The sequence below is a fragment of the Spermophilus citellus genome, assembly GCF_964194105.1.
Source record: "Spermophilus citellus genome assembly, chromosome: 10".
Lineage (NCBI taxonomy): Eukaryota > Metazoa > Chordata > Mammalia > Rodentia > Sciuridae > Spermophilus > Spermophilus citellus.
In genome coordinates, this window is record NC_138197.1 from 40,327,823 (window position 1) to 40,350,782 (window position 22,960).

The window sequence follows — 22,960 nt, forward strand, 5'->3', positions numbered from 1 at the left end:
AGTCATGCTGTCACAAGCCATTGAATGCCAGGAGCCTTTAAAAGCTGGAGAAGCAAGAGAATCTTCTCCCCCACAATCTCCCAAGGGAACAAAGCACTGCAATGCCTTGGTTTCAAATTCCTGGTCTCCATAACTGTGAGAAAATAGATTCTATTGTTTTAAGCCACAAGTTTTTGGTAATTTGTTTCGGCAGCCATAAAAAACTAATATCCCGGGCAAGAATGAATTCTGTTGCCATTCCACACTCTTTCTAAGAATCATCACTTCTCTCAAATAACTTATATCTAGATGGCAAATCCAATTCTCTGTCACAGACTCACCTCTGCATTGTGGAAGATTCATTCTCAAATGTCCCACTGTCCTTTCCTGCAATCAGCTTCCACTGGAGCCAACCCACAGAACACACGTGATTTTATCTTCTAACTTCAGGGAAAAGATGGAGTTGTCAGGATGGAAGCTGATTTTCTTCTAAAGAATCCTCCACTCCTTTGTAAACTTGTGAATGCATAAGAGATATGCTGGGAAAAGTACGGAAGCTCCAGATGCCCTAGCTTCCAAACCCAAATAAATGGATGCCTTAGTCGAAACCCTATAATATCTGAATTCCAAAATGTCCTGTTAGACTACTAACAGGCGCTTAATTAAATTGTATTTATCTCTGATATATTTTGAGTATTTTAGGCCAGTGGTTTGGATTGTATACTTAAGACGTATCTCCAGTCTTCTGAGAATTAATAAGCTAGTTGGAATAACACTTATTATCATGATCATGTGCATATAAACTGATTAATCAATATGCTAAAATATAGTAGACACTATGTTAGGTGCGCATGCATGCACACACACACACATACACACACACACACACACACACACACACACACACTTACTTGGTTAGGATCTATTAGAACAAAATATATGAAGGTTTTGGTAGTATAAAGGATAGCTTGTTATTCTGTTACAGTTTGAATTCTTTATTATATGAATGTATTACTTTTTAACAAGTTACTTTTCCCAGAAGCATAAGAATTATGGGATCCATTTCATAGATCATAATTGGGGTTTATTTAGCATAGTATTCAACAGAACTCCTGGGAGACACAGCATGGGAAATGGAATTGTCCTCTCTGACTTAGAGCTCAGAGGTTTGGTATTTAGCCCAGCTTCATTTCAGAGCCATTTACGATTCTGTGACTCATAAACATAAACATTTATTTTTAACTAATATTTGAAATGCTTCAGATAAACTGGATATTGTAACAGCTGCTCTTCTGAATGTCATTCCATAATGAGGATCATCCCGGAATCAATGGATAATAATCAGATGCTTTATTTTGATACCAGAAATATTTCATCTTCCTCTAGTACTTAGCAGGTGTATTCTTTACTAAAACACTTGGCTGTGTATTGCAGAAAAATAAATAACATTGAAACAACAGAACTTCATTTCTCCATTAAACCTACAAAGGGGGCTTACTTGGATAGCCTAAGCCACCATGGTCATTTGTCAGTCTTTAGAACCCAGGCTTATGTGTCTTCTTCTCAACCCTCCTGAAGCCTGCCTCCCTTTATCAAGGTTTATTCATAGTTTCAACATGACTGATTGATTCCAATGGTCACATCACCAGGAAGAAGGAAGAAAATAATGACTGCTCATCTTCTCACTTTTAAGGAGTCTTCCTAACTCTTGCAAACACTCCCATTTACATCTCACTGACCACACCAACCTACAAGGAAGGCTGGGAAATGGAATTTCATCTGGGCCCATTTCAAGGATTTGATTAGTAAGAAGCAAAAGAATAAGAAATTTTAGGAGGCAATTAGCAACCAGTGACACAGTTGTGTCTACATATGGCATATCTCAGCTTCTGACGATCAGACTAGAGGCACAGTCATTATGAAAAATATAGTTTTCATGGTGACACCCCTATTTATGTTCTATTCATCATCTTGTCGGAGCAGACACAAGCAAGAAAGTAAAGAAACTCTTTTACTATTAAAATTAAAAATAAGTAATGACAATCCTAAAATAGTAGGTTCAAGTGTTTAAAAAGGAAGTCCATTGTTCAAGGTTCTGTGTTGAGGCCTTCTAAATAACCATGGTAAGATTCCAATGTAGTGAAGGAATATTGAGCCATCATCCATTTCTGTGTTTTCAGGCATGTTTGGATGTGTTTGTCAAACTGATGGAGTAGCCTGATAAGAATCCATTTTCAGGGGAGTCTGAAGTTCTCAGTGGCAAGGAGGGAAACAAGCATGACAGTACTGACCCCTGAAAGTAAAGAACAAGAATTCTGAAAATAGCATGGTCAGGACCAAGATAATCTGTCCACCAGCACTGTCCCTTTAATAGATGCTAAGGAGAAAGAAAGCTATGAGTTCAAACTGAAAAATCTCTTTCTAACTCAGACACTTTGGGGCCATGTCAGCTGCCTCAAGCATTTTCATGCTGACAACTGGGTGTAGCCACCAGTGTACAACTGACATGTCCAACACCCCGTGTTGGAACAGAACAGAGGGACACAGTACCTTCTTGCTGCACTCTGCCAGGCCCATTTTCTGATTAAACAGAAGTATGGCACTTGCTCAGTGTGGTGGAGGGACAGTTGAAAAGCAGCACAATCTGCTATACTTGGAAAAGTGAAAATAACCCCAAACAGGGAAACTACTCTTCTCAGAGGAGCAATGCGAATACGGGGAATGGTATGACTACATGAGGTATATCCCCTGGGCTTCTGGAACTTGGTAGAGGGTGACAGACTACTGGGAGGACTTTATAAGGGTCTTAATACGATTGACATGGCCTCTAGAGTTGTCATAATTTTGAGATGTATGAGGCTGCTGCTTTTGTAACATGTGAAACTATTTACAGTAAATTTTATTTTTTCACACATAGGAGTATGCTCTAAAATAATGGTTTAAACTAGAACAGTAAGTACATAAATCATTTGCATCGTTGTTCATTATCATTACAAAGTATTACATGCTGTATATAGTTGTATGTGCTATACTTTTTATTTTCCTTTGTTACCAGGGGATTGAACCCAGGGGTGTTTAACCACTGAGCTATTTTTTTTGCTTTGTTTTGTTTTTGAGATAGGGTCTCACTAAGTTGTTTAGTGCCTGGCTAAATTGCTAAGGCTGGCTTTGAACTTGTGATCCTCCTGCCTCAGCCTCCTGAGCTGCTGGGATTACAAGCATGTGCCACAGTACCCGACTGTGCTACACTTTTCTATCACTGGCAGTACAGTAGTTTGTTTACACCAGCATCACCACAAATGTGTGAGTTATGTGCTACGACTATGGTATGACGTCATCAAGAATTTTTCAGCTCCACTATAATCTTACTGAACTGCTGTGGTATATGCAGCCCCAGCCTTGATTGTAACATCATTGTGTAGAGCATAACTTTACATTGAGTTTCAAGCTGGCTTTACTTCATGTCATTAAAAAAATGTGTTGAGCACCTACTATATAATTTATTCTAATTGTTATGGATACTGCGGTGAATTACAAAAATGTGAATTCAGCATCTAGCTGAAGCCAATATCAGATATTGGCTATAGAAATTACTAAATCATGTTTTATTACCCCAAGAGATTCACAACACATTACATTTACTCCCCCCCCCCCAGAAAAGAGTCTATTTAGTCACTATGGCAGATTGAATTGTTGTTTCAAGAGTTTCACTTTGTTATCATATATTTATACATTAATTATCCTTTTCCATGTAACTACTTTAAAAACAGTTTTGAATTATAATGTATATACTACAAAATTCAACTACTATGCATGATTTTTGGTAAATTTATACAATAATAGAACCATTACCACACTATTGTTTTAGAACAGTTCCCTTACTCCCCAAATTTCACTTATACTGTATGTATTCAATCCCTCCTCCCACCCCTAGCCCCAAGCAATCATATCTCTATTGCTTTCCCTTTTTAAAAAATTGTAAGAAATGGAATCATACAATATATATTGTTTGGGGTTTTATTTCTTTCATAATGACTAATAATGGTTTTAAGATTCATTCATATTGTTGCCTAAACCAGATTCCACTCCTTTTTATTGCAGAATAGTATTCTATTATATTGATATACTTCATTTGTTTATTCATTTCTCAGTTGATTAATATTTGGGTTGTTTCCAAATTTTGTCTACTAGAAATTATGTTACTCTAACTGTTCACTTGCAAATATTTGTATGTCTTCATTTCTCCTGAGATAATAGTGAGGGGTGGAAATGCTGTATTGAATGATAAATATGTGTATGACTTGTCAAGAGATTGAGGTACTATTTTTCTAAAGTCAATGTAACATTTCACATTCTCATAGGCACTGTATAGAACTTTGAGTCTGTCCATATGTTTATCAACTTGATATTGTCAGACTATTTGGTAATAGCCTTTCCAGAGGGTCTCTAATGGAATTTCATCACAGTTTTAATTTGCCCTTCCCCAGTTTTTTCATCTTTTTATGTGCATCTGTGCTCATTAGGAACAATTTCTTGTAGCTATATTTCTTTTCTTGTGATTCCTTTGTCTGGCTTAGATATTATTCTACCCTGAGAAGCTGGGAAGGGCTACTTACTTTTATCTGAAAACATTTGTATAGGATTGGTATAATTTCTTCTCAAAATATTTGATAAAATTTATTATTGACACCTCTAGATCTAGGCTTTTCACTACAGGAAGATTTTTAACTACTAATTCAGATCTATTCAGATTTTTTCTTGAGACAGTTTTGGCAGTTTATATCTTTTCAAAATATTTCACTAAGATTGTATAGTCTGTTGGCATAAAGTTGCTCATAAGGTTCCCTTATAATTCTTTCCTGAATCATTCGTAGGACGTTCTTTCTTTCATTTTTGATTTTGTCAATGTCCTCTTTCTCACTTTTTCTTTCTTCTTTTTTCTCTTTTGCTTAGTATAGCTAAATGTTTATCAATTTTGTTGATCATCTAAATAAAACAATGTTAAGTTTTTGTGAATTTTTTCTATAGTTTTCTGATTTCTATTTCATGTATTCTTCTCTTGGCTTTATTATTTCCTTTCTTCTACTTCATGAGGATTGATTTGCTCTTTTTTTGTAAAGTTTCTTGAGTAGAAACTTAAATTGCTGCTTTAAGAACTCTTTCCTATTCAATTTAAGCCTTTGAAGTTATAAGTTCTAAGCACTGATTTTACTATATCATATATTTTAATAAGCTAGGTTTTAATTTTCATTCACTTAAGCACATTTTATAATTTACCTGGTAATTTCATGTTTGACTCATGGTTTTTCCAAAAGTATGTTGTTGAAATTCCTTGCTTTCTGTTGTTCATTTCTTTTCTTGTTCTTCCTTGCTTTCTTGTTATCAGAAAATATACTTTGAGACTTGTTTTATGACATATAATATATAATGGAGAGTGTTTCTTGTGCCCTTGAAATGAATGTATATTCTGGTGTTGGATAGAACATTCTACAAATTAATTTATGTCAGGTTTGTTGATAGTGTTGTTCATGTCCTGAATATTCAATACTGATTTTCTATCTAGTTCTCTTATAAAATATTGAGAAAATAATATTAAAATATTCAGCTATTACCATATTGAATAATCTATCCTTTAATTCTGTCAGTGTTTGGGGAATTTGGTGCCAGGTGTTTATATACTTACAATGATTTTCTTTCTAATATACTAAAATCTTTATCATTATGAAAATTGTCTCTTTGTCTCTAGTATTATTTTTTGTCTTAAAGCCCAATTTTGTATTATAAAAATGTATTTGTATTTTTGTATTAATAAAGCAATCCAGACTCTTCTATTACGTGACAGGCTTCTGGCACCAGCTTGGCTCTGCTCCAGGGCAATGAGTCTACCATAATATCAGAATCTTCCACGTTTCCAAGAGCAAAAAAAAAAAAAGAACAAATCTCTGTTTGCAGTTATAGGTGATCATCAGTTACCCTTAAAGAACTATTGGTAATTGATCAAAACACTGAGAACATATCCACTGGACCCTCTGAGAGAAAATTGTCCCACGTTTAAAACACATGGTATAAAATGAAAACAGCCTATTAAAATGTCTTCCAGTCAACAGTGGGAGAAAGATCCTTTCCAGCAATGTGGCAAATCGCAACATAGATATATAGAAAACAAGGAAATAAAATTCTTTCAAAAATCTACATCCCCCCTTTCGTCGTGGTGGCACACACCTGTAATTCCAGTGGCTCAGGAGTCTGAGACAGAAGGATCTCGAGTTCAAAGCTAGCCTCAGCAAAAGCAAGGCACTAAGCAACTCAGTGAGACCCTGTCAAATACAAAATAGGGCTGGAGATGTGTCTCTGTGGTCGAGTGCCCTTGAGTTCAATCCCCAGTGCCCCCTGAAAAAGTCTATAACGCCCCAACAACTGGGTCCTCAGATGTTAAAGTAGACGAAATGCCAGACACTGAATTTAAAAGTTTATGATTAAAATGATTGAGGAACTAAAAGAAGATATGAGAAATGAACTAAGAGGGAAAAAATTGGAAGTAAAAGGTCATTTCAATACAGAGACAGATATTCTTAAAAAGAACTAAACATGTATTTTGAAAATAAAGCAATCCAGTTCTTAGTTATTGTTTGGTTTTTACATTCTTTTGGTGTAAATGTGCTTTTAAATATAAATTGTCTTTTGTAGACAGCATATGGTTGGAACTTGCTTTTTCCTCTGTTGGTCTTTGAACTATACTTTAAAAATTGTTTTCTTAATAATTCTTCTAAGGATTACAATACACAACTTCAATTTATCATAATGTGCTTTGGGATCCTCCTCCTCCTCATCATCATCATGAACGTTAAAGTAACAATAAAGGATATTTCCACCTTATCATCTCATGTTAGTGCTGGCGTCATCATACACATTACTCCAATGCATTAATAAAACCTTCAAAGGATAGCATGCTAGATGCTGCTGTAATTACTCTTTGTTTTTAAAGTAACAAGAAGAGAAAATAAAGGGTAGTCTTTTATACTTACCACATATTTAACATTTTCATTACTCCTTATTCTTTCTTGTGGAATTAAGTCAACATCTACTCTCATTTCATTTCAGCCTGAAGAAATGTGTTTAGATTTCTTGTAGGACAGATCTGTGTTATTTATCTTGAAGATAAAGATAAAAAAGTTTAAGTTTTTTAGTCTGCTCTTAGTTTTGAATGATGGTTTGGGTAGACTATTCTTGGTTGACAGGCATTTTTATTTCTATGAGCACTTTGATCAGTTCTTCCACTGCCTTCTAGACTACACATTTTTATGAAAAAGGCATCCATTAATCATATTATTATTTCCATACATGATGAGTCATGAACCATTTCAAGACTGTCTTATCTTTTAGAAGGTTTTATTATAAGGGGTCTAGGTGTGGATATGTTTATGTTTACCCTATTTGATGTTCACTCATCTTCCTGAACATACAGATTAAGGGGTTTTTTAAATCAAATTTGGGAAGTTTATAGTTATTAATTCTTAAAATAAAACCTTTTCTTTTTCTCTCTACTTCTCTTAGAACTACAATTACAAGTATGATGATAGGTTCAATATTGTTCCTTAGGAATTTGAGTCACTTCATTTTTCTTCAAGCTTATTTCTTTCTGTTTGTTAAATTGGATGACTTTTACTCATCTATCTTCAAGTACACTGATTGTTTCTCCTGACCTTTTCAATCTTCTTTTGAGTCTATCTAATGCACTTTTCATTCCAGTTGGCATAGTTTCCAAATCAAGAATTTCTATTTGTCTCCTTTTTTATAGTTTCTATTCTTTTTTCCTATTATTTATGTATTTATTTGTTTTAATTAGTTATACACGACAACAGAATGCTCTTTGATTTATTGTGCACAAATGGAGCACAATTTTGTACTTCTCTGGTTGTACCCAAAGTAAGGTCACACCATTTGCGCAATCAAACATGTATCTAGTGTAATGATGTCCATCCGATTCCATCATCTTTCTTACTCCCATGCCCCCTCCTCCCTCCATTTTGCCCCATCCAAAGTTCCTCTACTCATCCCATGCCTTCCCCCCAGCATCCACTTATCAGAGAAAAAACATTCAGCCTTTGGTTTTTGGAGATTGGCTTACTTCACTTAGCATGATATACTCCAGCTCCATCCATTTACCTGCAAGTGCCATAAAGTTTATTCTCTTTTATTGCTGAGTAATATTGCCAAAAAATTTATATATTTATAGTTTCCTTATCCATTCAACTACTGAAGGGCATCTAGGTTGGTTCCACAGTTTGGCTATTGTGAATCATGCTGCTATAAACATTGAAGTGGCTGTGTCACTGTAGTATGCTGTTTTTAAGTCCTTTGGGTATAGACCAAGGAGTGGGATTGCTGGGTCAAATGGTGGCTCCATTCCAAGTCTTCTAAGGAATCTCCATACTGCTTTCCATATTGGCTGCATCAATTTTCAATCCTACCAGCAATGTATAAGTGTGCCTTTTCCCCCACAATCTCTCCAATACTTATTGTTGTTCGTATTCTTGATAACTGCCTTTCTGATTTGAATGAGATGAAATATTAGAGTAGTTTTGATTTCCATTTCTCTAATTACTAAAGATGTTGAACATTTTTTCATATATTTGTTGATCTATTGTATATATTTTTCTGAGAGGTATCTGTTCCACTCCTTAGCCCATTTATTGATTGGGTTCTTTAGTTTTTTGGTGTTAAGTTTTTTGAGTTCTTTATATACCCTGGAAAATAGTGCTCTATCTGATGTGTGTGTGGCAAAAATTTGCTCCCAAAATATAGGCTCACCTCATTGATTGTTTCTTTTGCTGAGAAGAAGATTTTCAGTTTGAATCCATCCTATTTATTGACTCATAATTTTATTTATTGTACTTTAGGAGTCTTGTTAAGGAGTCCGGGCCTAATCCAACATGATGAAGATTTGGGTCTACTTTTTCTTCTATTAGGCATAGGGTCTCTGGTCTAATTCCTAGGCCCTTGATTCACTTTAAGTTGATTTTTGTGCATGGTAAAAAATAGGGGTTTATTTTCATTTTGCTGCTTATAGATTTCCAGTTTTCCCAGCCCGATTTGTTGAACAGGCTATTTTTTCTCCAATGTATGTTTTTGGTGCCCATGTCTAGTATGAGATAACTGTATTTATGTGAGTTTGTCTCTGTGTCTTCTATTCTATACCATTGGTCTACATGTCTATTTTGCAGCCAGTATCATGCCATTTTTGTTACTATAGCTTTGTAGTGCAGTTTAAGATCTGGTATTGTGATGCCTCCTGCGTACTCTTCTTGTTAAAGATTGTTTTGGCTCTTCTGGGTCCCTTATTGTTCCAAATTAATTTCATGATTGCATTTTCTATATCAAAAAGGAATGATGTTGATATTGTAATTGGAATCACATTGAATCTGTATAGAGAGTTTTGGGTAGTATGGCCATTTTGACAATATTAATTCTGTCTATCCAAGAGGATGGGAGAGCTTTCTATCTTCTAAGGTCTTCTTCAATTTCTTTCTTTAGTGTTCTGTAGTTTTCATTGTAGAGGTCTTTCACCTCTTTTGTTAAATTGATTCTCAAGTATTTTCTTTTGAGGCTATTGTGAATGAGGTAGTTTTCTTAATTTTTCTTTCAGAGGATTCATCACTAACGTATAGAAATACATTTGATTAATGGGTATTGATTTTATATCCTTCTACTTTGCTGAATTCATTAATTAGATCTAGAAGTTTTCTGGTGGAATTTTTTGGATCCTCTAAGTATAGAATCATGTTGTCGGCAAATAATGATAGTTTGAGTTCTTCTTTTCCTATTCATATCCCTTTAATTTCTTTCATCTGTCTAATGGCTCTGTCTAGATTTTCAAGAACTATGTTGAACAGAGTGTTGAAAGAAGTGGCATTCCCGTCTTGTTCCAGTTTTTAGTGGGAATGCTTCCAATTTTTTTCCATTTAAAATGATGTTGGCCTTGGGTTTAGCATAGATAGCTTTTATAATGTTGCCGTATGTTCATACTATCCCTAGTTTTCCTAGTGTTTTGAACATGAAAGGGTGCTGTATTTTATCAAATGTTTTTTCTGCATCAATTAATATAACCATATGATTCTTATCTTCAAGTCTATTGATGTGATTAATTATGTTTATTTATTTCTATATGTTGAAGCAAACTTGCATCCCTGGAATTATCCCCACTTGATCATGATGCACAATTTTTAAAAATGTGTTGTGCATGAGATTTGCCAGAATTTTATTGAGAATTTTTGCATCTATGTTCATCAGAGATATTGGTCTGAAATTTTCTTTCCTTGACGTATCTCTGTCTTGTTCTGATGTCAGGGTGATATTAGACTCACAGAGTGAGTTTGGAAGGATTCCCTCCTTTTCTATTTCATGGAATAATTCGAAGAGTATTGGTATTAATTCTTCTTTGTAGGTCTTGTAGAACTTGGGTGAGAATCCAACTCGGGTGAGGTCCCAGACTTTTCTTGGTTGGTAGTCTTTTGGTGTCTTCTTCTTTGCATGAAATTGATCTGTTTAAATTGTGTATGTCCTCTTGGTTCAGTTTGTGTAGATCATATGCCTCTAGAAATTTGTCAGTGCCTTCAAGGTTTTCTATTTTACTGGAGTATAAATTTTCAAAATATTTTCTAATTGTCTTTTGTATTTCATTATTGTTTATTCTTATACTTCCTTTTTCATCATGAATTTTAGTAATTTGAGTTTTTCTCTCCTTTTTTGTTAGGGTGGCTAAAGGTTTGTCAATTTTATTTATTTATTTTTTCAAAGAACCAGCTTTTTGTTTTGTTAATTTTTTGAATTGTTTCTTTTGCTTCAACCTCATTGATGTCAGCTCTGATTTTATTTCCTGTCTTCTACTACTTTTGTTGTTGGTTTGTTCTTCTTTTTCTAGGGCTTCGAGAAATAGTTTCAGGTCATTTACTTGTTGGCTTTTTCTTCTTCTAAGGAATGAGCTTAATGCAATGAACTTGTTTCTTAGCACTGCTTTCATAGTGTCCCAGAGATTTTGATGTTATATCAGAGTTCTCATTTACCTCTAAGAATATTTTTTCTCCTCCCTGATGTCTTTTATTATCCATGCATAATTCAGTAGCATATTATTTAGTCTCCAGGTGTTGGAGTAGCTTCTGTTTTTTTATTTTATTATTGATATCTAATTTCATCCCTTTCTGGTCAATAGAAAGCAGGGTAGTATATCTAATTTTTTGTATTTGTTAAGGCTTGCTTTGTGGCATAACATATGGTCTATTTTGGAGAAGGATCCATGTGCTGCTGAGAAAAAAGTGTATTCACTCTTGATGAGTGAAATATTGTATATATCTCTGTTAAGTCTAAATTATTAATTGTTTTACTGAGTTCTATAGTTTCTTTGTTTAGTTTTTATTTAGAAGATCTACTCAGTGGTAAGAGTGGTGTATTAAAGTCACCCGGTTTTATTGTGTTGTGATCTATTTAATTCTTGAAGTTGAGAAGGGTTTATTTGATATGCCCTGTTGTCAGGGGCATAGATATTTATGATTGTTGTCTCTTGTTGATGTATGATTCCCTTGAGTAGTATGCAATGTCTTTCTTTATCCCTTTTCACTAACTTGGGTTGAAGTCCACTTTATCTGATATGAGGATGGAAACCCTGATGGTTTACATGGTCCATGTAAGTGATAAGTTTTTTCCCATCCTTTCACCTTCAGCCTGTAGATATATTTTCCTGTGAGATGAGTCTCTTAAAGGCAGCATATTGTTGGGTCTATTTTTTTTTTAAATCCAACCTGCCAGTCTATGTCTTAATTTTTTTTTAACTTTTTAGTTATAATTGGACACAATGCCTTTATTTCATTCATTTATTCATTTTTTTAATGTGGTGCTAAGGATTGAACTCAGGGTCTCGTGCTAGGCTAGCACTCTAAAGCAGAGCCACAATCCCAGCCCCAGTCTATGTCTTTTAATTGATGAGTTTAGGCCATTCACATTCAGGGTTATTATTGCAATATGTTTTGTATTCCCGGTCATTTTGGTTTATTTTTGGTTTTTAAATTGATTTGGTTTCTCCTTTGATTGGACTTTCCTTTAGTGTAATTCCTCCCTTTGCTGATTTCCATTGTTGTTTTTCATTTCCTACTCATGGACTATTTTGCCAAGAATGTTCTGTAGTGCAGGCTTTCTGGAGGTTAATTCTTTTAACTTTTATCATGGAAGGTTTTAATTTCATCATCAACTCTGAAGCTTAATTTTGCTGGATATAAGATTCTTGGTTGGCATCTATTTTCTTTCAGAGGTTGGTATACGCTGTTCCAGGATCTCCTGGCCTTGAGGGTCTGGGCTGAAAAATCTGCTGAGATCCAAATTGGTCTCCCTCTATATGTAATCTGATTCTTCTCTCTTAAAGCCTTTAAAATTCTATGATAGTCATTTTCATTGTGATGTGCCTTGGTGTAGATCTCTTGTGATTTTGTACATTTGGTGTTCTGTAAGCCTCTTGTCCTTGATTTTCCAATTCACTCTTCATGTTTGGAAAATTTTCTGATATTATTTCATTGAAGAGATTGTGCATTCCTTTGGTTTAAAACTCTGTGCCTTCCTCTATCCTGATAAGTCTTAGATTTGGCCTTTCAATGTTTTCCCATAATTCTTGAATGTTCAGTTCATGATTTCTTACCATCTTCTCTGTGTGGTCAAATTTATTTTCCAGATTGTATATTTTGTCTTCATTGTTTGAGGTTCTGTCTTCCAAGTGATCTAGTCTGTTGGTGATGATTTTTTATTGAGTTTTTTATTTGGTTTATTGTTTCCTTCATTTCAAGGATTGATTTGTTTGTTTGTTTGTTTTCAAAATCTCTATCTCTTTCTTGAAGTAAACTTTTGCTACCTGAATTTACTCTCTTATCTCTTTGTTATGATCAATAGTTGCCTGTACTTTCTCTCTTATCTCTTTGTTGGAGTGATCAATTTTTACCTGTCTTTTCTCTCTTACATCATTCTTTAATTCTCAGATCATTTTAGTTATGTACATTCTGAACTTCTTCTCTGTCATTTCATCTACTGTGCTATCAGTGGATTCTATTGTTATAGTATCTTGGTTTGTTTGGGGCATTTTCCTCCCTGATGTTTTCATTTTGTCTATGTGTCTTCCTTTCTCACAGTGTGGATCTGAGGTATTACAGTTTCTACCCTATAATCTTGTAGTGTCCCTGCAGGTTAGGAATACCTCACCTTTAAGGAGGATATCAATGTTTACAGCACCCAATGCAACTAATATGCAGCCATAAATCAATTAGCTTCTATTTAGACACTTAGAGTTTTGCCACTATAAACATAAATGACAAGTAAGATTATCTTCTACCATATATAGCCAGTAGATTTGCATAACGGTTTATAATTTCTAGTGGTGGACAGACAGACAGGGGGAGGGCTGTTAGGATGTGATGTTTATGAAGTAGGATATGAGAATATAGAGGTATTAGAATATAGGACAATTGAAAGGGGAATCAAAAGAAGTTAGCTGTTATCAGGAGAAAAAAAAACCAGAGAGGCGATCCCATATTAGGCTCTCTGTTGCCTCTGCAACAAGTTGGTGACTGTTAGCACACCTAGTAGGGATACCTCTGGTGCAACTGGGCCCACAAGGACATTGGTGACAGTCTTCCAGGTCCTGGTTGTTGTCCCTAGATGCAAGCAGCCATGTCCCTAGTTGGTGGCGACAATAGAGTCAAGCGTTTAGATACCTTGCTGTTGGGCTTCCAGGCCTCAGTGGGTGTCCCAAGACGGAATTTGCCCCAATTAATGGTGGCAGAGGTGGAGGTATCCCACAATGGAGGCAACAACCACTTTCAGAGGTGGGGCTAGAAGGATGGGCTTTGCAATGGTGCTGGGTGGCCTGTTTGGTGATGGCACAATGTGGCGTATGTTGCTGCAATGCCTCCTGGCCCTGTCTGTTGTTCCACAGTGGAGATTACCACGTAGGAAGGGCTATGAAGGTGGCTGCAGTGGACCAAGATGGCAGTCGTTTGGGTGTAGTCACACACATTGGTGCATAGGGAGCCACAGAGCATTGCAGTGTTCCTCTCCCTTCAGGTAGTACGTGGGGGTTCCAGGCTCCGTGCAAGGCAGTGCATGGGGGTTCCCTTCGGGCTCAGGTCGAGGTGGGGCTATAATTTCTATTCTTTATTTAGACTTCATATTTATTAAGTCATTGTCATCATATTTTCATTGACTTTTTAAAAGATGATTTATTTTAATTATTTAAATATTTTTAGATTAGATTCTTTGATGTCTTTGTTAACTAAATTCAAAATCTTGTCCCACTCAGATTCAGTTTCTATTGAGGATTTATTTTCTGAGTACAGATTTCACCTTTCTGGTTTGTTTCAAATTTCATATTTCTGTCAAAAACTGGAAATTTCATACAATATATTTTAGCAATTTAGAAATTGCTTTATTTTTTATATCCTTTTTAAAAATAATTTGATGAGGTTAAGCTACAGAATTTATTTCCCACATTGGGAACAACTGCTGATATTTCCACTCAGGTTCAAGATTGTGTTGATTGTATTTTTAAATTTATTTTTCAACTTACCTTATTAGATCCCACTCAAGTGTCACTAATATCTCAGTATTCAGGTAATAATTTAGGCAGAGGATTACTTAAACACCTCAAATTCAAAAACCCTTTCAATAAATCTGTGCACATATTGGGAAATATATTCAAAGCTCAGTTGGTTTTCAAATATGCCTTGGCTTTTATTTTCCACTAGATTCTTTTTAGTCACCCTTATGCGTATACCTAGTTCATATTTCCCAGAAGGCCAGAATGTGCAAAAAGCTTAATGAGCCCTCCTATGTCTCTCTCACTTCTATGATTTCCCCATTAAATTACTAGTTGGTCTTCCATTGTACTCAGATAGAACCAAAGACTAAGGTTCCAAAGCTGAAGGTTTTTCCATGTTTTTAAATGCAGAGTTTGCTCATTAGAATGCATAATAAAGCTATGGGTTTTTCCACCAAGTTGAGTCTGCCTTCTTAGTATGCAAGCTTTTTATGTGTTCATGACCAGTGCAATTCTGATAAAACTATCATTTTCACCAAACAGTCTGGGTGATGTTGTTCCCATGCATTCCCAAGCCAAAAAACTATATATTACCATAATTCTTACTCCAAATTCTTGCCATTTTTCAGGAACAAATACCTCTTAAATTATTACCTGCCTTTGGTCAACTTCTACAGCCCTGAAATGATGTTATTGAAAAATTTGCTCAGTTTTATATTTTAATTCTACAGAAAGGATTTACATTATCGCAAGCTATACATACTTCTGTTATGGTCTGTAGCACCTTTCCCAGAAGTATTAAGAGTACATTTCAATGTCCCATTGATGTTCAGCTTAGTCATGTGACTTATTTTATCCAATGATATATTAGCAGGGGCTTTAAATGTAGTCTTATAATTTGAGTTGGCTCTTGCACTCTTATTATGCATCATTAAAAGAACATTACTTAGATAATCACTGTTCCTAAAATAAAGAAATATCAAGCATATCTATATTCAATATATAGCCAATATAGTCCAGCTATAATCAGCTAAGTTCAGCCAAACTCCAGCTAAAACCATACTGACCTACAGACATAAGAATGAAAAAAAAAAAAACCCTTTTCTGAGCAACTAAGAATTTTGGCATTGTTTGTTGTATAGCAATGCTACCTTTGTAGAAATCTAATAACAAATGATACCCTATCTAATATGCCCCACATTAGCAATAAAACAAAGTAGTACCTGCTTTTTACCATCTTTTCAATGGATCAAAGATGAAGGGTAATGTCTAGGCCACAAGCATTACTGAATGCACAGATACAGTAAAACAGTTGGCATAGATTAATCATGGAATATTTTGTCAAGAGGGGGCAATAGATTAGTATAAGTCTTTAAAAGGTCATTTACCTCTGAGAGTTATTAACATATAAGTATAGAAATACATAATAAATCAATTTTGTCTTTTGTGAGGCTGATAAATTTAGATCTAACTTAGATTCTTCTATTACTCCAGCATTACTAAAAGACTATAAACAAGAATACATTCTAAACTCCCATTTGTTGCAAGACCTATATCCTTTGCACATAGACAGAGCTTCTTGAGCAGCTTCACCAAGTCAGTGTAATTCAGCAACATCCCAAATAGAATATTTATAATATTACAAAGCAGCACAAAGCGTCTTAGAATTCCTCACTTGAATGATAGAACTCAGCTGTTTGTAATGCAATGTGATATGGATCATAGTAGATATTTCTGTGTTAGAAATACCACTTCAGGTCTAACATTAGCTTAAAAATCAGTTCTCTCACCAGCATCATAGGGAGTATTGTCAGTCTTGGCACTGAGGTAGTCCTTATATTGACGTACCATCGGAACGTGTGTATGCAGAGAATGAGAGACAGCAGGACATTCAAGGAGCTATTGTATGAGAAAGCTGATGTTGAAAAAAAATCACAAGCAAGGAGAGCAGGATAAATGTTATAAGAACATAGTGAAGCACAGCATCAAGCTATGCAATGGAGCTTTAGACTACTGAGAAATCGCAGCAGTACACAAAACAGCCCCAGCTGCAACTGTAAAGAATGTGAAGAAAGCCCTCAGGTGAATAGCTAAACAATAGGCTACACCTGCTGACCCAGGATCGGGTCTCACAAGTGCCTAGTTCATTCTACATTTACCTACTTTCACACTTGAGTATAACACCTGTGGCTTGAACCCACAGCATCATCTTTGAAAACAGAAGCCAATGGAATAATTCTAGCTGTAGTCTATCAATTCTCATATATTTTATGTGATTTCTCAATTGCATGTATAAATTCTGATGTCATTTGAAAATGCTACACACTGCAGGTAATAGATTAACAGGAAATGTTCTGACAGTCACAGATATTGTACCCATGACAATCCAGAAGCCAAAAAGGTCTCTGCCCTGGGGAAAAAAAATCTAAAATAAAGCCCATGGACTTCATCCACAGGAGCAGCAGAGCCTGCCATGGGCCCTGTGACCTACAATTTGGTAAAAGCTTAAAAATTTAATAAACTGTTCATATTCTTTCTCTAGAAAATGATCAAGTTTTCTTAATTTACAAGGAGCATCCACATTGTACTGGGAAAACCACAAAGATATCCCTAAGAAACAGTGACAAAAACTGAAAAACAAAAAAAACAAAAAATACAGTCAAATGACCAATTATCATACATTAGCCAGAGGCCATTTTGTGTGAGAGCAATAGCCCTTTAAGATTCACCAACTCTGGGCTGGGGCTGTAGCTCAGTGGCAGAGCACTTGCCTAGCATGTGCGGGGCACTGGGCTCCATCCTTAGCACAATATAAACATAAACAAATAAAATAAAGCCATGCTCTCCATGTACAACTACAAAAAAAAAATTCATTAACTCAGTATCAAAAAAACATTATTCTTAAAAAATCACTTTATAATTAAGATACTGACTTATCAAAAATGCTATATGAAGTTGCTTTCTTTGATTAAGAAGACAAAAACATATATAATACATTTAAGGAGACTTCCCCTCAAACATGAAACATCTTAATGTATAATATAAACATATAAAATATAAACATATAAAAGTTTCATTACACAATAGCTGTAGATCACCACTATCTAGCAGAAATATAAATGCAAGCCATAAATGGAAATATTACATATTATACATAATATAACATATTACATATGTTATATAATATTACATTTTCTAGTAAACATATTCAAAGAGATTTTAAAAAAATAGCTCAGTGGGAGAGTCCTTGCCTGCAAGGGCTTGAGTTTGATCCTTGCCATTAAAAAAAAAAAAAGTGTTATTTAACCCAATATAGTAAAAATATCATTTTGACATAAAAATCAATATAAACATTATTAATAATTTTTCTGACATTATTTTATTTATACTACATATATGAAATCCAATATGTACTTTGTGCTACAGCCCATCTCAGTTTGTACTATGCACATATCAAGTGCTCAGTAGACACATTTGGCCAATGGAAACCATATTGGACAGCACAACTGTCAATGAATGAAGCTTTACAGAAGAAATAAATCTAATGCAATATACAACCACAACATTCCAATCTGATATTCAGAACTACTAAGAGAAATGTAGACATCAAATTACAAAAGTTTTCCAGTTTTCCCCAAAAGCTCTGCAGGCAAGATAAAAGAATTTAATACACAAGTCTGAAAACCATTTCCGAGGGAAAAAGGACCAATATTAATTCCTGATTAGGAAAAAGGAAGAGTCTTACACTCTAAGAATTTAAGATTTACAGAGAAACTTTCTCTGTAAATTCTCAGCACTTTATACAAATAAATAAAGAAAAATCTTTCTCTGGATTCTCAGCACTGTATAACAAATAAATTAAATAAAGGTCCATTGACAACTAAAAAAAAATTTTTTAATTCAAAAAACAAAAATCACCAAAACAACAACAACAAAAAGAAGTGTTATTTTTTGTTTTGTTTTGTTTTTTTTACTTGATTGGGTGAGAGTCAGGACAATACTTAGAAAGCATTTAACAAAAAAAGAAGGGAGTCATGGAAGCTTCTACCAGATTTTTCAAGGAAGGCTTGGAGGCAAAGTCTAGCAAGGTTTCCCCTGAGAGGACGATGCATGCAGATGTAAAAAGAAAGCCAAAGCTGCAGCAGAAACTCTCAAAATTAAGAAATGCCAGTAACTTGGGACATCTGCCTAGGAAAGCTGCAGGAATTGAGCAGAAACAATATGCAAGAGAGGTCATGTGGGCTATAACCAGCAAAGCCCTATAAGAGAACATCACAGTGCCATGTGCCCCAGATACTGGACATAGAGCTTTAGGGCTTGTTTGCCCAGTTGAATTTCAGTATTACTATGGTTCCATTCATTCTTTCGATGACCCTATATTCATCTTTTGGAATGAAAAATGTTTACTCTATGCCATTATATAGTGGATAAATGTAACTTTTTGTTGTTTGTTTGTTTGCGTGTTTAATCTCTTACAGGGTAAAAGGGCTAAGAGTTTGCCTTGAGTCTCAGAAGAAATTTTGGACTTGGACTTTTGGTAATGCTAGAACTGTAAAGACTATGGGGAATTTGGGAAAGGGACTAAATGTGTTTCGAACTGTGTAATGGGCATGAACTTTCAAGGTTCAGGGATGGAATATTATGGTTTAGATATGTGGTGTTCCCCAGAATTTCATGTGTGAGAAAATGCAAGAAATTTTAGAAGTGAGATGATTAAATTATGAGAATCATAACCTAATCAGTGGATTAATCCACTGGATGGAACTGACAAATATTAATGTTAAATGAAATAAGACAGACATGGAAAGACAAATGCTGCATGTTTCCTCTCATGTTTCCTCTCTTGTGAAGAACTAGAAGGAAGGAGGTTGAAGTGTTCAAACATAAATGATAAGAAGATAGAAATGGTAAATATCCTGATTTGAGCATTGCACATTGCATATATGTATTCAAATAAAGGAAAATTAAGTCAGAAAAAAGAACAATTTGGGGATAGAGAGGGTTGAGAAAGTAGGATTGGGAGACACAGAACTTAGGAGAGGGAAACAATTCACTGCTTGAGGAAAAAAAAAAGGAAAGATGGCAAGAATGAAGGCTTCAAGGCTATTTTAAGATTTTATTTACCATTAATTTAGTTTTCTTTTTTTTTTAAATGGACTAGTTTTAATGAATTATGGAAGTTTTTTATATATTTCTATAACAATATTTTGTATTCTAATGACTACATGATCCTATATATTTTCATCTTTTTCCTTGTCTCTTATAATCCAATATTTGAAATTTAAGTTTTCTTTCTCTTCTGAAATGTTGAGGATATTAATAGAAATCACAGTACATATGAGAGCCCAGCTACAGCTAAGAATAATAAGAGAAAAACCCTAAGAGTTCAATCTTTACCTTGCTCTTATAAAAGAGCTTTGTATTTTTTAGAGGTTGATTTTTAAAACAAAACTACATGTTGGCCTGATCTGCTTTTGCCCCACCCCCCACCTTTGAATGCGTTTTCTCTCTCAGCTTTGGAAGATCCTTTTATAATCAGTAGTATATTTCACAGCAACCATATAAAATAGATTGATACTGTTACCTGTAAGTTGATAGGAAAGCTGTTGAAGTGACTGTCCAAAGGCAAAGAAGTAAGGTAATCTAAGGCCTTCCCTTTCATGCTTAGATTCAAGATCCAGCCATCGCCCAAAGTAGTCCAGGCAATTCCCATGATGTTAGATCATTAAAACAAATTTTCAGAGTCCAGACCTCATTATAATTTCCAGGTGATTTTTTCACTCATTACCCTGTCAGTTCACAAAGTTCTGACTACCCTTCCTTTTGTGGATTTTGGTGAGTGGACAGGAATTTGATAATAAATGAAAGGTGGGTAATAAAGAGATTGACTCACACTAAAGTGGCACATGAAACAAAGTAAACATCAAAAGGCTGTTGCATCAATTTATAGTGAGAAATACAAACCACATATACAAGGAATATCATGCTTACCTGATTAAAACGTTTTTTGTACTTGTGGTCCAACCACATAGAAATCAAAAAGTAGGGATGGGATATAGACAAATCAAATCTTTAATATATTATTTCCCAAAATGTGTTATGTTCTGTGAGATGTTTTAATAGATCTCTCAACAATGACAAAAGATTCAGTAATCAAATAGATTTGGAAAATGGTGGATTAAACCAAGTTAAACAGCTTTCATAACTGTACATTTCCTTTGGCATGCAGATGTACATTGTGAATCTCCAAGGGCTCAGACAGGCAGCTTTTCTAAAATGTATGATTCCCATCTTTTTGGAATACTTATCAATATCTATGAAACAGTATTATCCTACCGATGCAGTTTTAGCATCACTGACCAAATTCTCTAGTTCAATGTATCACTTACCATGGAGACAGACCTGCAAGGATGTAGCTAGCCCTGCATTATCCACTCTAGGAATATATTGACCATGATAACTGAAAGTCCAACATCTAGGTCTCTCAGTCCTCTTTTAGTGCTTGAGTAAGCACTACCAATATGAATATATTATTCTTACTTTTCTTTTATTTGTTTTAGTTTTATTGGTAATTAAGACACTAAAGAGCTTACAGCGTAGGTTTGCTTGCTTATAAGTAATCACATCTTTTTTCAGGTGATTTTTGCATACCTTTATTATAAGTCATGTGTTGATTTTAAAATGTGACAGTAAATGATTCTGTTCTTTTATTTTCCGTTTTTAGAGTCCTGCCACACTTTAACACCTAAATGCTTATTAAAAGTATGTAATCAGAAAAGAATGTAACTATCATAGGCAAATAATGTGTACCCTACACAATGCCTTCATCTAATCTTCAGAACCTGCGGATATGCCACCTTAGATGGCAAAAGGAAGCTTGCTGATATAATTAAGTTAAAGATCTTTGTAAGGATTCTGACCATGGCAATGTACAGGGAAACATTTCCCTTGTGAGCAAACTCCTGGGGGATAACGGGCACCTTGTTTCCCACCCTCAGAACGCCCTGTAATCTCTCTTAGGATCTAATAGTATAAGTGCAATGTCTAGCTGGTACGGTAATGCCCTGAGATGCCTCTGTGTTAGAACCTCATCAAGCCTCGACCTTGATTGAAGAAACATAGCTCCTGGGAATAAAGGAATTTGTTTGCTAGATAACTACAATGTTTCATCTGGTGTTCCTGGATCTACCCACCTAACAGTAACTCCAGACAATGGACTTTCTTGAGAACTGCACAAAGCTCCTTGCATTGCTGCAAGGGGGGGGGGGCAGTGACAAGGAACTTGTGAAGGTTGATACAGCAGGAGCCGCCTTATTGTGGGACAGCAGAGGTATTTATACCTAACTCATTATACACAGCTTGTTTCAATTAACATCATCCAGATACATCAATCAGTCATCAAGGAATCCTCATCATCTTAATTACACACAGCTTAACTCAATTAACATAAACTAGACACAGCAGTCAGTCATTAAGGAATCGCCACACTTAATGGCTCGATGGCATTACTTCACAAACCACTCCCTCTGGCAAAATGCCAGGCTGCCATCTTGGCTAGTTTACCGGACCCTAACAAGCATTGCATATTATAATTGTGAAATGTAACTACAAAATAAGCAACCTTACAAGTACTCTAAACAATAATGTAGTTATGGTACTGATGGCCTAATCTAACATATTGGTATAAATAAATGTGGCCGCTTGGACAGCAAGCCACTCTGCCATCTTTCTGGCCTCTGCTACTTGTCTCTGTGTGTCCCTTTATTATTATTATTTCCTTACAGATCTTGAAATGCAGAGTTTACCCTGAGCTGTGTGGGGAGGCTCAAAGTCACCACAAAGATACTGGTAAGTAAAAGAGGAAGCAGGACAGTCAGTGTCAAAGTCGCTGGGAAGCAGAGGCCAGAGTGACTCGCTGTTAGCTGCAAGGGGGCCATGAGCCAAGGAATATGGGCAGCCTTGAGAAACTGGAAAGGCAAGGAAAAATATTCTTCCCTGGTGCCTCCAGAAGGAATAGATCTCCATTGACACCTTAATTTAAGACTCAAGAAATCTGCTTCAGACTTCCAGACTTTAAAAGCATAAGACAATAAAACTGTGTTCTTCTAGGCCACAGTTGACTTTGTGGGTGATTTCTTAAAGCAACAATAGGAAATTAATATAATAATCAAAGCTTTGGGGGTCAGCTGCGCCCTTTCTACCTGTTTTTTTTTTTTTGACATCCATATTGAAATAATGACCCTCTAGGATCAGTGCGTACTAATACTCTGACCCACAATGTCTTTCCATCCTTTAAAACCCATTGGAAGATTCATATGCATCTCACTTTACAGTGCTATGGAAACCTTAAGAATCTTAAGAACTTCCAGTAAACATTAATAAATTATTGAATGTCTCAGAAAGAGATCAATG